Below are 16,512 nucleotides of genomic sequence, written 5' to 3' on the forward strand. Positions count from 1 at the left end.
TTATACTTTTATTTCATAAGATTTTATTTTGCACTTATGTCTACAGGTGTTGTATTTTCCTTGCATGGGTGTGTGTGTTGTAATAAATTAGGAATTTTTTATATTTTTATTTTTTTGCTGTGCATATTTTGTGAAAACATCAAAAGCATGCATCTACGTCAGACTTATAAACCCAACAGTTCATGCCAGCTAACATGTCCCATGCCAAATCTAAAGCCATTTCTAGAATGCAACATGACCACCCATGGCTAATAGCCAAGGTCCATATCAAATTCTGACTACACTGTGGACCAAAAATAAAATAGCCATAACTTTCTACTCGATTGGAGTTTTTGGGTCATTCCAATATCAAAAGTAAGATAATTTCAAGACCTATAACTTTGATTAAAGGTCCACCCCAAGAAAATGGGTTTAAGGGTCAAACAAATGATTTTGACTGAGTTGAACAAATCTACAAATCAGGAATTTGTGGGAGGTATAGCAAATCCTTGCTTGAGATCATCTTGGACCAGGAGCTATGTCCCCTTCCTAGGGAGAGGGTATTCCCATCTGTGGGAAACCCTACGATAGCCATCTTCTTCCATCAAGATGATTCATCCACCTTGAAGCAAGGAACCATTTCAAAGACATTGACAATATTCTCATTAAGCATTTCTTCCTCTATTCTCTATTTTGGATGTATGAAACACTATTTTGTTTAATTTATTGGGTTTGCATGTTTTTTGTTCAATAAAATATGTGTTTATGGGTCTGGCCTATTATGTACACACGATCTTGATGTCCCATGAGAATTTGGAGATGAACCAAAAGAAGAACCAATCCTCTAACCTGTAGAAACTTGAAACGTGGAGAGTTGACTACGAGAGTAGATTGTTATACCACGAGGAGCAATAGCCAGTCATAGATCTTAATGGATCAATTCCAATTCATTGCCACATGGTAGAAGAAGGCAACTCGAGGTCTGAAAGTAGATGATGAATTGGAACGGATATATCAGTGTAGTCCCAAAAGTTCACATTAGATATATAGGATATAAAATCAAACATATATTAGGTGTTTACAATTATTTGGGTGAAACGGAAATCCGAGAATCAATTTCCCCTTTCACTCACTTCCTCTCTCTTAATTGCTCTCAACCCTCATAAGTCTCTCTCAATTGCTCTCAAAATTCCCAATTCTACTCAGCTCTCTCTCTCTCACACACTCTTAGCTCACTCTCATTCTCTTAAGCTTTATTGTTAACTCAACCACCCTTGGATTCTCTAGATAAATATTTTACCATTCTGGCTAGTATTTGATTCACAATTCTCATGGGATCAATATCTTTTTATTACTTGATGATATTTTCATGCACTTGTGAGTTTATCACATATCAAGTTTTTAGCACAATTGCTGGGGATTATGCCAATTAATATTAGTTGGATAGCAATATGGTTAATCTAGATTTCTTTTACTTCTTCTCTTTTTCTGTACTTTTCTTTTTTTTTTATAAGAAAAATGGATGCTCAAATTCAATGGTTCAATCAATTTGACGCTGTAAAATTTTCTCATTATTATTGTATGTTATGTGGTGTAAAATGGCATAATATTGATACTTGCCCAATGCTTTTAGACCTTGCATATAGAGAGGTGGAGAAAAATAGGGCATCCTCCCTGATTAACTTCAGAGGTCACAACAGTTATAATGTGAGATGTGTGAAGCAACAGGATCTAATCAAGTGTGAAAATTTTATTGCAACTTAAAGCAAATATAACAAAGAGAATGAAGTCATGAAGAAAAAGATTTTGTTGCATGTTCTAATGTTGTTGGCACTCCTATTATCAATGCTAATCTTTCCTATGATAATATTGAGGATGGAAGTGTAGGGACTTGTTCCATGAAATAATGCCCCAAGAATCACTTCCTTTGATCTCTCAACCACTTTACACTATGGATGCTGCATGATTTAAATTTTTTGATGATGAAAATGTAAGTACCCCATAGTAGGTTGGTGTGATCAACCAAATCAAGTTAGGTCTTGTTATGTTTGATCCTTGTGTCTAAGTGTGTAGAAACCTAGGAGCACAAGAATTCGAGCCAAAGCTGTGTGAGAAGGATGACACTGAAAAGAGTTTATGAGCTCGATGTGTCTGAGGGACAAGGTGCTGCAAAAGAGTACATTGGAGAATGAGAAGGAAGTGCACAACATTTTTGAGGGGCGAGAAGCCAAAGAGAAAGATTACTTGAGGAGAAGGTCGAATGATGGGTTCAAATGAGCTCAATTCTGGATGACCGAGATCACTCAATCGACCGAAGAAGGTGCTAGACAATCAGCACAATGCTAACTAATCTAGGTGCTCAGAATAGCTAGTCCGTATGGGAACACTGACTTATCACTCAATCGGTCGCACGGGACCTTCATTTGGTATCAGAGCCCAACTGCTTCAAAAGTACTAATCGTCGATCCAAGCATAGAAGACGATGGTTGGAACAAGTATCCACCTGCCTATGTTTGAGGGAGACTTCACCCACTGGATGAAGAAAATGGAGGTATACTTCAAAATAGATTTTGATGTTTTTCTAATTTTAAAAAATAGTTTTGCAGTACCTACCGACAATAACGGTGAACTAAAGAAAGAAGAGAATTGGACAAATAAGGAACAAGTTGGATTTATGGCCAATAAAAAAGTCGAATTCCATCTAATGAGTGTGCTGCCACTGCCACAACAAGAGGTCAATAGGATAGGAGTCTACAAGTCTATAAAAAATCTCTGAGAAAAATTCCTGGAGCTTCATGAAGGATCCTAAAACGCCAAGCTCACAAGAAGAGATCTATTTTAGAACTAATTGACAAATCTTCAACTGAAGGAAGGTGAAACGGTCCCTCAACTACACGCCAAGCTAAAGAAGCTAGTCACCAAACTCACGAATCTTAGAGAAAAGGTAACCAATCGAGATTCACTAAGGTATGCGCTAAACGCTTTTCCAAGAACACCAAAATAGTCAACCTTAGTAGATGCATATTACATCTCTAAAGACTTAGAGGTAAGTAATCTAGAAGAATTATTTTCTACCTTTGAAATTCATGAATATAGATGTGTAGATCTAAAGAAGGGGCCAAATAAGAATATTGCCTTAAAGGTACAAATAGATGAACTAGATTCTAAAACATCCCTCGACAATGATGAAATGACATTTATGGTAAGAAAATTTAAGAAATTTCTTAGATCTACTAAATTCAATGAAGTGTAGGCTAAGAAAAGAAGAAAATGGAAAGTAATGTAACACCCACAAAAAGAAATTATAAGATAAGTATATGGGTGTTATTTGCTTTAGAACATAAAAGAAGAAGAATCAAAGAAAAGAAGAAATAAGAGAAATAAAAAGAAGAGGTGAAGGTTTGAACCTTCAACCTCCCACCAAGGATAGAAATAAAATTTATGTATGTTAACCACTAGGATAATGAATAATATGTGAAAGGGAAATGATGGGAATTGTAGTTGAAAGTAAAGTTAAAATTTAGTGAAGGAACAAAGGGAAAATCAAGTGGCTTTCTTCCCTTGTTTACCTCTTGGTTAAGAAAGAAAAGTAGCAAAAGACAAGTTGTCTTTCTCCCTTTTCTTCTCTATTTTCGTGCGGTTTAAGAGGGAATTAAAGAGATGAATTTAGGGAAAGGAATGAAGACATATTCTCATTAAGAAAATACATGCATGAATTAAGGAGGAAGGGAAGCAAAGTTCATTTTGGTAACTTCCACCTACTTAGCATAAAAGGGAAAGGAACTAAAGGATTTCATTTTTTTTCCCTTCTCCCTCACCCTTGCCGAGACTAGCATCCTCCTCCCTCATCTCCACAAGCCAAGTTTAGGTTTCTCCCTAAGAGAAAACTAAACTACAAGAAGGAGCCTTCAAGGTGTGCCTTTCCAAGCAAGAGAAATCGAAAGGAGTGCTAGAAGAAGAGGCTCCCTACTTCCTCTTCACCAAGGGTACCATTTCTTAAAGATTAACAAGTGATTTCTAGGTAAGCTTCCCCTCACCTGTGGTACAATAGTTTGTATGGTTTTTCATGGAGTTAGATCGCTTAAGAACCTAGGACTTGCCTTAAGAATGTTCGGCCAAAAGAAGAAGAGGAGTTTAAGAAAATTGTAACTAGATATGCTTACTATTTTTCTTGTGATATGTATTTTATGTAAAAGGTTAATCTAAGGTTTCCATGCTAGAATAAATGATGAAAACTTAGATCCATAAGCTTTAAACTTTCGGCCAAGCATGAACAAGAAGATTTGGTAAGTTTAAGACTCAAACTAAGCATGTTCCTTATTCTTGAATTATGTAACCTATGATAATGATGTTGTTAACTTTTTCTCTTACTCGTATATTATTGAAACTCCATTTTCATGCCCATGACTATTCGGCCATGTAAGAAGAAAAGGCTTAAGAGAGTTTTAAATTTAGGGCTAAGCATGCTAAGATTTTTCCTAAGACAAGGTATGAAGTTTTATGCCATGATTGTATGTTAGTTATAAATCCTACTTCATGCTTATAAGGATTCGGTCATGATGGGATTTGAAGTCTAGGAAAATGTAAACTAAGGCTAGGAAGCTCATGACTTTCTTGATAAAATAATATGAAACTAGTGGATGTTTTTATGGTTGTTTGTTGCATAGAATTTTAAGTACATGTAAATTTCGGCCACACTAAGTTTTAAAGCTAGTAGGTGTAGATTTTTAACTAAATTTATTCATGTTGCTCCTTGTTATGATGTCATGAAAATTGTGTAAGGTTTTCCCATGCTTTTAGGCCATATGAAAAGTAAAAACCTAACTCACATGTTTCGGCCACCTTGGAATTTAAGGACTAGGAAAACTTAGAACCTAACTTATATATGTTCATGATGCTTCTTGTGGTAAGTACTATGATATATAGTTATGGTTCCATGCTCTTATGCCACTAGAAATGTAGTACATGTTTATTAGGGTTCGGCCAATAATAGTACAAAGGCCTAGAGAAAAATGTGAAACCAACTTATATATGCTTATGATGCCTTGTGATATATGCTATGAAATGTAGTTGTGGTTACCATGCTCTTATGCCATTATAAACCTAATTCCATGAGTTGTAGGTTTCGGCCACCTTGAGTTAAGGGGTCTAGGAAGCTTGGAATTTAAAACTAATAGGCTTATGTTGTTTCTCATGAAAAATGTATAAGATATTGGCTTAAGGTTCAACACTTCCATGCTACTTGTAACCTAGAAGGAGACATGTTAGGGTTCGGCCATGATAGGTTTGGGATCTTAAGGAACTTAGAAACCAAACTAAATATGCTTAAGTGGTTCCTTATGAAATATGATATGATATGAGTTTAGGGTTTACATGTTTGCATGTTACTTAGAACTTGTTTGCTCTACATGTAAGGTTTCGGCCATGAAGAAATAGAAACCTAGGAGGGCTAAAAAATTTAGGTTAACATGCTTATGACCTTTCATATGCTAGTATGTGAAGATATCATGAGATTTTTATATTTGTATGTTGTTTAGAGATCATGCCTCTATTCATGACTTTCAGCCATATAAGTTTAGTGACCTAGATGTACCTCACATGCTATGAATGAATTATGAAATGGTATTTAACGATTCCATGAATGGTTATGTCTTTTTATGATAAGTGATATGCTCCTTTATGTATGCTTATGATCCATGTATGTGCTATGTGCTCAATCATGCATACTTTAGTATATGATAAAAATGATATGTTCATTATGCAAGCTTATGTTCCATGCATGTGCTGTGTGCCCAAATATGCATGCTTTATGATATGCTAAGTGATAAGTTCATGATGTATGCTATGATTCATGCATGTGCTGTGTGCCAAAAAAAAATGCATGTTTTATGATATGTCAAGAAACATGATATGCATGTAAGAATAAGAACTACGATATGTATGACATGCTACTTTACTTTATGTATGGCTTGTACCAAGGGTGGGCTCCATAAGCGCCCCGGGGTCGATGGACTAAGAAACGGGCCTCGTTAGGGATGGGCTCCTAAGTGCCCCTAGGTCGATGGACTAAGAAACGGGCCTAGTATGTATGCCTTGTAGGGTTCAAGACTTGCTACCTTGGACCTACATAGGACGCGCGCATTTATGTATGTGGTACAAGCCGGGATCCCAATCATGTTGAGATTATGTTTAAGTATGTATTGTATAAGTTTTCAAAGACATGTTGCATATGTTGCATGATATATGTTTAGGACTTTACCTTGCTTATGCTTTATGATTATGCCATGATTTTTATGATGATGTTATGCTATGACAGGATACACTTGATGATCACGTTTATTATGCCATGATACTTTATGTTATGTATGATATGCCATGATATGCTGCTTGATATGTTGAAATTGTCTTTATACCTTATGACTTGTGATCATATATGCTTTACGGTTTTTGTGAGTAGGAAAGGAACTTACTGAGCCATGAGTGCTCATAGCTTACTTTCTTGTACCACAGATAAAGGCAAGGAATGGATGTACTAGGGTTGCAGCAGGAGGGCTTGAAGGATGTGTGCGGTAGTGGACTGGCTAAAAGAAATGACCTGCTTTCATTTAATAAGAAATTTGCCATGTTGATGTTTTTTACTTTATGACTCCATGACTTTAAGTATGTGTTTGGTATTAAGACCCAAAATTTATGATAAGTATGCTATGTGGACCTTTTATGTCTATTGTGATTTTTAAGTAAGAAAAAGGTTTTTAAATTCTCTAAGTAAGACTTCCGCTGTGTTAAGTATGTATGTGTCACAAAGTAACCCCCGTCGCCTTAGCAGGAGGGGCGGGGCGTTACAAGTAAGATGCTATCACCGTAATGAAGAAGGGCACCTCAAAGATAACTATCCAAAATTGAAGAACAAGGACAGAGATAAAAGACTGACCCAACGATGTAGGACAAAATGTTATCATCAGAGTCAGAGATTGAAACCTACGATGGACTTGCGTTAATGGCAAGTCACCAAGAAGATGACGAAACAAGCTCATCCGAAATGAGTATCGAGAGAATCAATGAAGGGGGAGCAACATCAGAGGGAAGCATCACTACATAGGGAGCATCAGATAACGTGATCGACAAGGTAAGTCAGGTACGATCTTTGCCTCTTGACCAGTTATACAGATTTATTAAAATGATGTCTAATAATTCTTGTCAATTAGAAAATAAAAATAAAATTTTATTAAAGAAAAATATAGAACTAAAAAGAACTTTAGTAAAATCTTGTCGATTAGAGATTTTGACAAAATAAAAATTGAAAATAAAAAATTAAAAGAACAAATAGAAATTTTAAAGAATTCTGCATGTTCAAATTTAAGAATTTATCAAGGACTAAATTAATATTTTAGATATCATAAGGGTTAAATTATAAAATTATCATGAAAATTTATTCTTAGAAAGTGTATGATTAATCTAGTAGGAATGAACCTATATTGGATTTCAAAATCATGCTTAAATTAAAATCCTTATGCATGTTTTTATTTTAATTTACTTTAATATTTTTTGGCATGTTTCAATTTGTCAATTTGTTTTCATAAATTGTTTCATAACCATTCTATTTGAAATTAATTAGTTTGTTCTTTTTTATAAAATGGATTTCATTATTTATTTGTAGAAAAATTTTCAAAAATTGTTGACTGATATATTATTTTTATAAATTTTTAAACAAAAATAGTATCTTTAAAATTAAAATTATTTTCTATACTTATTTTTGGAAATTTTATTTTTCTATGATAAAATATCATATTCTCTATCAAAAGAAATATTTTTAAAAAAATTTTATTGTTATTGGCTTTTCTACAATTTTTTTGAGAAAATAATAATTTTTAATATTAAAAATTCTTAAAGAGTTAATTTTTTAAAAAATTATTTTTTTAAAGATAGATTCTCCGTTTACATGCTGAGAAAAAGTTTCAAAAATTTTAGAGCTCAAAATTTATTTATTAAGTATTTTTCTTGGTAAATACATATATTTGTTGATCCTGTCTGAAACCTATGGAGATGACGCGTTGGGCATAGTGGATGAGTGATTGATTGTCAGAAGAAACCAAGGGGAGTCCCTAGCGAAGGCCTTCCGACGCTCAAATTAGTCTCGATCTAAATGAATGGAAGAACTGTCAAAACGCATGCACGAGAGTGGAGTTGCATATGTCAGTGAGTATACCTTTATTGTGGAGAGGACTCTCATTTTGTATACCACCTCTCATAACCTCCGCAATCATGAGGTGGCAAAATATGTCAGAGTTTGTTAAGCAGTTCACCATGATTGTCCGAGGAATCCTTATTGTACCCACATGTATATCCCTTTTATCGTTTATGTAGGGGATCAGTGGCCGACTAGAAGGGGGTTTGGATAAACGGTGCCCCCAAATAATTACTTCCTACATATTTTTTAGTTGCGCAAGCGGAAATACAATAATACAAACACAAGTACGAAAGCTAAATACTAAAGGAAAGAATGCAAACCGCTAACACATTGTATAACGTGGTTCAAAGATTAGGGCTCCTACTCCACGGCTGTCCGTGAGGTGGGTGATCCCTATCCGTCGATAGATTAGCTCCCGGCAAACTCCAGCTATCTCAAGTTGCTCCTTGTGGGTGGAGAAGCCTCACCACAACACTCACAAGCACTTGAGAACTAGTAGACTACTAATTAGGATTTACCACCACTAATTTCGTCAACTATAACCAAGCTCCCAAGCCTTGATTATATAGGCTACGGGTTGGAAAACCCCGTCTACCAGTCGACTACCAAAACCATCAGTCAACTGCCAAAATCATCAGTCGGCTGCCCTCTCTGGAGATTCGATCGTTACATCCCAACGGCTCGATACCAGTTGACTGGTAAAAGTACCAGTCGACTGCTCCACACTGGTTGAGCGAACAGAAGCATTCTATTCGCTCCCATTCGACTACACCAGTCGACTGATAAACCACCAGTCGACTGGTACCCGAGTACAATCTCTCAGCACTCGGACCCTCACCCTTACGATTCACTTGACTTTTCGTTGCAGTTTTGACCTCTTTCCTTCAAGCATACTTCCGTTGGCTCTCGTCCCTCGGATGCACCCAAGCCCGCGGCTAGTCCCAATGCCATCCTTCGCGTATGCCTCGAAGTCACTTCCCTCGGCCCTTGTCCTTGTTGCCTTGTCCACGGTCCCTCGGATGCTCCATCTTTCACAGGACCCGAAGCCATCAAGTTGAGTCATATGTGTATCCTGTAAACCTGCACATTCATATACACATATCAAATACAAGGGTGAACCTAACTTAAACCCTTTTCCCAAACACCAAACACATGGTCGCACGAACCATCGGGATTACTCCAACAATCTCTCCCTTTTTAATGTTTGGCAATACGTTTAAGTTAGGGAAAACAAATAGCAAATAAACCTGCTAAAAACAATGGACTTACGTTGCCAAGGCTACACACTTGGACTTACATTGCCGAATGAACTTACGATGCCAAAGCTACACACTTGGACTTATACTGCTGAATGGACTTACGTTGCCAAGGCTACACACTTGGACTTATACTGCCGAATAGACTTATGTTGCTAAGGCTACAAACTTGGACTTACACTGCCGAATGAAAATGCACCATGCATGGGAACCTATCCCAAGACTCCCCCTACACCTATGCTCCCAATTGAGCTAGGAATTTCCCACCGCAAAGGTATTTTCAGGTTTCCCAACTAAACCTTCCTTCTCCCCCTTTGCCTAACATTAAAAAGCTCCAATAATATCCCAATTTTTGAAAACTTAATCATTAAATTGACCCTAAACTCGTGTATTTATTCCCCATGGATCTCATACACATATACGTGCTGACCCGATCAAAATCCAGTGCTGAAAATAATTTCAAATTGGTATCAGTCGACTGTTAGAAGTACCAGTCAACTACCCTTATCGAAATGAGCTTATAGAGACATTCTGTGCTCAAAAATACTGTTATCAGTCGGCTGGTAACTGCACCAGTCGACCGGTATCCTATTTTTGCAAAAATCAGTCTTTTTTAACCAATTTCAGAAATGCACCAGAAATTACACAGACCTCCAAAAATTCTCAAATTTTGTGGAGAGGTCTATTTTATCAATGTCTACTTGAGAAAAATATATATATAAATGTATTTATCACAAATCCCAAGATTGACACAAAACTCAAAACTAGTTAAATGGTCCAATTGAACCTTGACCTAAAGTCCTAGTTTTGGCTTCCTCTTGATGTATTTGCCCATACTAACCCACAATGCATCCCTAGCATTGGTTTATATGACATCTATACATCCAAAACCAATTATCATGCTATATGACCCCAATGTCATATTTCTAAGCATGAAACATAAACCAATTATGTCAAATCCCTAGGTTAGAGACTCAAGTCCGTCTCCAAACCACTTGGCACATTCCATGGCTTGTCTAGACTCCCAAGTAAAGACCACCTGAGATCCATTGGCCATGGGTCCTAATTTGAATCTTAGAGCTCCCCTTAGAGTTCTTAACCTTAGTCACCTCCCTAGGTGACTCATCCATAATCGCTAGGTCACATCAGTGCACCTTTGGTGACACTTGGTCTACAAACCTAACCTTCTTAACCTTGGACACCTTGTCCTTTGTTAATTTAACCTTACCTTTAAATGGATTTCTCTTGCCATTTATTGGCTTCTCCTTACTATAGTCATATGCAACCCTAGCATAAGACTTTACCTTAGCTTTGGAGACATTAGATCGGTATCCTAGACCCGATCTATCATTGTTGGGTCTTTGATTACCCAACACCATACCTAAACCCTTAGATCCAACATTGAATCTTTCTAGGGGTTTCTCCAACTTATCAAGTTTTGCCTTCAAAGCTTGATTTTCCCTTTCTAGGTTCCTAACCCTAGAATTTACTTGTCCAAATTGGGCATTTCTAGAGCTACCCGTACTAGGCATGTGTCTCCCCTTCTTGGGATTAATGCCTTGGTTTTTCTTAGGTCTACCATTTCTAGATTCATCATGCATGGTTCTCCTAGGGTTATGATCTACAATTATCCTATTCCTATCATGATATCTAAATCCAAAATTTTTTCATTTCTACATAATGATAATCATTATTTTTCCTAGCATACATGGAGGAATTTAAATTTGACTTCAAATTTAAATTAGGGTTTACCTTACCCTTTACCTTTGAAGCTCCACCTTGACTCTTGCTTCTCTTCTTCTCCCATTTCTTTAGATGCGCTAGCTTGATAAAGAACCTTGTAAATGGATCACCTTGAAATTCAGCTTGGGGAAGGGTATTGATGTCACACTCAAGCAAGATGAGAAGGTGAGTGATAAGTCATGGGGTTTCATCACCACAAGTTGCCTTGATAAGATCAGAATTAGTTCTTTGCCTAAGAACTAGAAGGAAGCTCTCACGAAAGAGAAACTCAAATTTTCATTCAAACTTACTTGATTTACCATACAAGAGTTCTCCTATTTAACATCCCCTAAGATCCAATATGCACTAATTATGCAATAAATATCATGCTTGCATGCATGATATTTATTATCCACTAATGCAACCACTAATCCCTAATACTAGCTTAATGCGACCATGCATGCATGGTATTTATTATACTAGCTTAGGAACTCTCAAAAATGAATTAAAAATCCAAAAAGGACATCAAAAGTCACTTTAGAACCCCCCCCCCCCCTCCCGAAAAAAAAAATGCATACGAAAATGGTCCTCATGTTGGTTCAATTTCACTTTCAAATTGAAGGAATGTGATCCATTTAGTTGTTGCCTCCATTGTGCATTGATCCTCCTTTTCCTTGAGCTCCATTATTAAGCCTTCCAAAGCTTGCTTCATTCTCTTAGTCTTGGACCTTGTCATGGGTCCCCCAATTCCTTTCAATGCCTCTTCTTGGCTCACATCATTCCCTCCTTCTTTAGGTGAATTCGTTCTCGAATTTAGGTCTTCATCACCTACATCAAAAGGACTCAAATTAGCCACATTAAATGTTGCACCAACACCATAATCATCGGGCAAATCAATTTTGTAAGCATTGTCGTTAATTCTTTCCAACACTTGGAATGGCACATCTCCTCTTGGTTGAAGCTTTGATTTCCTTTGGGTAGGAAACTGTTCCTTCCTCATATGAACCCACACCCAATTACGGGGTTCAAGGACAACTCTTTTTCTCCCTTTATTGGCTCGATTTGCATATTGCTCCATTTTCTTCTCAATTTGAGATTTAACTTGCTCATAAAGCTTCTTCACATATTTTACCTTTGTTTTGCCATCCTTGTGAACTAAAGAAGAAGTGTTAGGTAAAGGAAGCAAATCAAGAGGTGTTAGTGGATTGAACCCATAAACATCTCAAAAGGAGAAAATTTAGTAGAATGGATCGCCCTATTATAAGCAAATTCAACATGAGATAAACATTCTTCCCAAGACTTAATGTTCTTCTTAATAATTGCTCTAAGAAGAGTAAAAAGTGTCCTATTTACCACCTCAGTCTGGCCGTCAGTTTGCGGGTGGCATGTGGTGGAGAAAAGAAGCCTTGTTCCCAGTTTGTTCCATAAGGTCCTCCAAAATTGGCTTAAAAATTTGGTGTCACAATCTGAAACAATGCTCCTAGGCATGCCATGAAGTCTTACCACCTCTTTGAAAAATAAATATGTCACATGAGCTGCATCATCCACTTTGTCGCAAGGTATGAAGTGTGTCATCTTAGAGAATCTATCAACTACCATAAAAATGGAGTCCTTACCTTTTTGAGTACGTGGTTGTTGGTTGCTACTCGGAATACCGTCCTAGTTCCCCTGTATAAAAATTTGTACAAGCATAGAAATATCCTAGCTACCAAGTGTTCTATTGAAGTTAAATTTGGATTGCAAACGATGCTTAACATTATTAATCTAAATTATCCTTCAAAAGTTAAACTTGGATTGGAAACAATACTTAATATTTTTACTCCAAGTTTAACCGATGTGATCTTCCTAAGTTAAACCATATTACAGAAATTATCAAATATCTATTTCAAAGATCAGCTTCCAGGTTAAACATGGCGAGGCGCTAGGCCTTCTTGGGTATAGGATCATCCACCACTTCCTAGACAAAGCCTTACAAAGAAATTGGATATTTAACTTCTTACAGTAAACTAGGTTTAACTATAGAGACCTCAATCAATAGAAACACATTATCGAAACATGAAATCGAAAAATAAAATCGATAACAAAAATGATAACATAAAATCGATAGCCTTTTGTGTTTGGTTTTTCAAGATCTATACAAAGAACATGAACTAGTCATGATGCGGAAACAAATAACTAGTTATATCTTTATTTGTAGCTAAAGACCTCTTGATCCTCTCCTCCTCTTGGACATTATGTGGGCAACAATCTACCAAGATGGAATCCACTCGAACCGCTTCTTCTCCTCCAAGACTCTCGAGCCACCAAGGGATGCCAAAATAGGAAATTTCATTCTTCTTCATCTCCTCCAAGCAACCGACCACCAAGTGCTTCTCCTCTTCTTCTTCTTCCTCTCCAAGTAACCGGCCACAAGGATTTTCAAGTCCATGATGCCGCCGGCCCTAAGGAATCAAAAGAGAAGACTAGATGAAGAGGTGTCGCCGGCCTAAGAGAAAGGGAGAAGGGGAGGGGTCGGCCACACCAAGGATAGAGAGAGGAATAGAATAGGGTTGTGTCTCTCATGAGGCACCCTCTCCTTCTCTTTTATAATCCTTGGTCAAGGCAAAAAAGGAAAGTTTTAAACATAATTAAAACTTCCTTATTTGTGACCTCCCTTTAAAAAAGAAAATTTAACAACAATTAAAATCTCTCTTTTCTAAATTTCCTATTGTACATGGCAATAAAGGAAAGTTTTAAAATTAATCTCTCTCTTTTAAAACAGGTAGACAACTACAAAAAAGGAAATATTAATTAAAAACTTCTCCTTTTTAAATCATGGTTACAAAATGAGAAAATTTTATCAAAAATTAAAATCTCTCTTTTAAACATTATAGATAACTACAAATAAGGAAAGATTTTAACAAAAATTAAAATCTCTCTTTAATCTTTTGTAGATAACTATAAAAGGAAAGATTTTAAAATTTTAAAACTCTCTTTTAAATCCATGAAGATGGTTATAAAAGGAAAGTTTTTAACAAAATTAAAATCTTTCTCTTAACCATTGTAGATAACTCCAAAAAAGGAAAGATTTTAACAAAATAAAATCTCTCTTTTAACCATTATAGATTACTACAAATAAGGAAAGATTTAACAAAATTTTGTTTACAAAAAATTCCTTTTCCTTTCTTAGTGGTCGGCCCCTAGCTTGGGCACCAAGCTTGGCTGGCCACCTCTTGGCTTCCAAGCTCATGCTTTGTCGGCCCCTTGCACCAAGCAAGGATGTGTCCGACCCTTTACTTGAATAACAAGTGGACTTTGTGGATACAAGGATTTATAGAGGCTACAACAGGGACCGAGAGGTTATTGGTTTTGGTCTCTCGATGAGCTTGAGCTTCCTGTGTTCGCCCCGAACACCCAACTCAAGTTCATCAATAATAACTCATACCACTAAAGAGTTATTATTGAACTATCTCACCTATCCCAAATTACATTATGAGCTCATTCTTATTATGAGTGCATTAATCTCCCTGTGTTTAAGATATCGAATGTTCACTAATTAAATGAGTTACTGACAACTCATTTAATTAATATCTAACTTCAAGAGTAGTACCACTCAACTTCAGTGTCATGCCGGACTAGGTCCACCTACAAGGTTTACATGACAATCCTTATGAGCTCCTCAAGGGGACATCATCAACCTAGATTACTAGGACACAGTTTCATTCTATAATCAACAACACACCATATAAATAATATCATTTCCCAACTTATCGGGCCCATTGATTCATCGAACTAAATCGCACCCTTTGATAAATTAAAGAAATAAATATTAAATATACGTTCTTGTTATTATATCATGATTAAGAGTATGCACTTCCATAATAATAGAAGTTTTGTTCATTTATATAGTCAGTATAAAAATAAACTACCTCAAATGGTCCTGGTCAATACACTCATAGTGTACTAGTGTAATATTATAGTCAAGATAAACTATTACCAAATTACACTACAACCACTCCAATGGTTTGTCTCATTCCATCTTGGTTGTGAGCTACTATTTATAATTTATAAGAATCTGATAACATGATCTTCTGTGTGTCTCCTCACACCATGTTATCTACAATATAAATTAAATGGGCAACTACACTTAGCATAAATGTAGACATTTGACCAATGTGATTCTTATTTCTAAATAAATATCTATACAAAAAGCTAGGCTTTTAGTATACATTCCAACAATCTCCCACTTATACTAAAAGACTATGCTGCCATATACCCTGCCATACATCTGATTCCCAACCCCTCAACATGGCCATCAAAAGCTCTTTCCTTAAGGGCCTCAGTGAAAAGATCCAGGTTATCTGCTGATGCAATCTAGGTGACAACAACTTCTCCTCGTTATACGATGCCTCATATTGGGTGGTACTTGCACTCTATGTGTTTACTTGCCTTATGGGCTCATGGTTACTTCAAGTTTGCTACTGCACTATTTATTATTACAATAAACTGTAATAATTTTGGGCAAACCAGGAATCACATCTAAGTCCATCATGAAGTTACTGAGCCATACAACTTCTATGGCTGCCGCAGAGGCTGCCACATACTCAGCTTCTATAGTGGAGTCTGAAATGCATTTCTGCTTAACACTCCTCCACTGTTATGTCTTCACTTCCTAAAGTAACACAAAAGCCCGAGGTTGACTTACTATTGACCCTATCTGATTGAAAATCCAAATCCGTGTAACCGACAGAGAGCAAGTCATCTACCTGGTAAACCAGTATATAATCTCTAGTCCTTCTCAGGTACTTTAATATATGCTTTACAGTAGTCCAATGTCTTTGTCTTGGGTTACTTTGATATTTGCTAACCATGCCCACGACAAAATAGATATCTGGTCTCATACATAGTATCGCATACATTAGGCTTCCTATAGCCGAAGCATAAGGAACTGTCTTCATGTCCTCTATCTCCTTTGATGTCTTAGGACACATCTCTTTAGATAAAGGTACTCCATGTTAAAAAGGTAAGAAAACCTTTCTTGGAGTTTTGCATGCTAAAACGAGCTAGGATAGCATCGATATTTGAAGCTTGGAATAAGCACAACATTCTATTCTTGCGATCCGTTATTACTTTGATCTCAAGAATATGTCCGCATTCTCCCAAGTCTTTCATATAGAATTGCTTGGACAACCATACCCTTACTTCTGACAACACTTTGATATTGTTGCCAACTATCAAAATGTCATCTATGTATAGTATAAGAAATACCACCATGTCTTCGTCACACTTCTTGTATGCACAAGACTCATCCGGATACTAAATAAATCCATAAGACTGGATTACTTCATTAAATCGGATGTTCCAATATCTTGAAACTTGCTTCAGTCC

This window comes from Zingiber officinale, chromosome 8B (genome assembly GCF_018446385.1).
Source record: "Zingiber officinale cultivar Zhangliang chromosome 8B, Zo_v1.1, whole genome shotgun sequence".
In the NCBI taxonomy this organism is placed as follows: domain Eukaryota; kingdom Viridiplantae; phylum Streptophyta; class Magnoliopsida; order Zingiberales; family Zingiberaceae; genus Zingiber; species Zingiber officinale.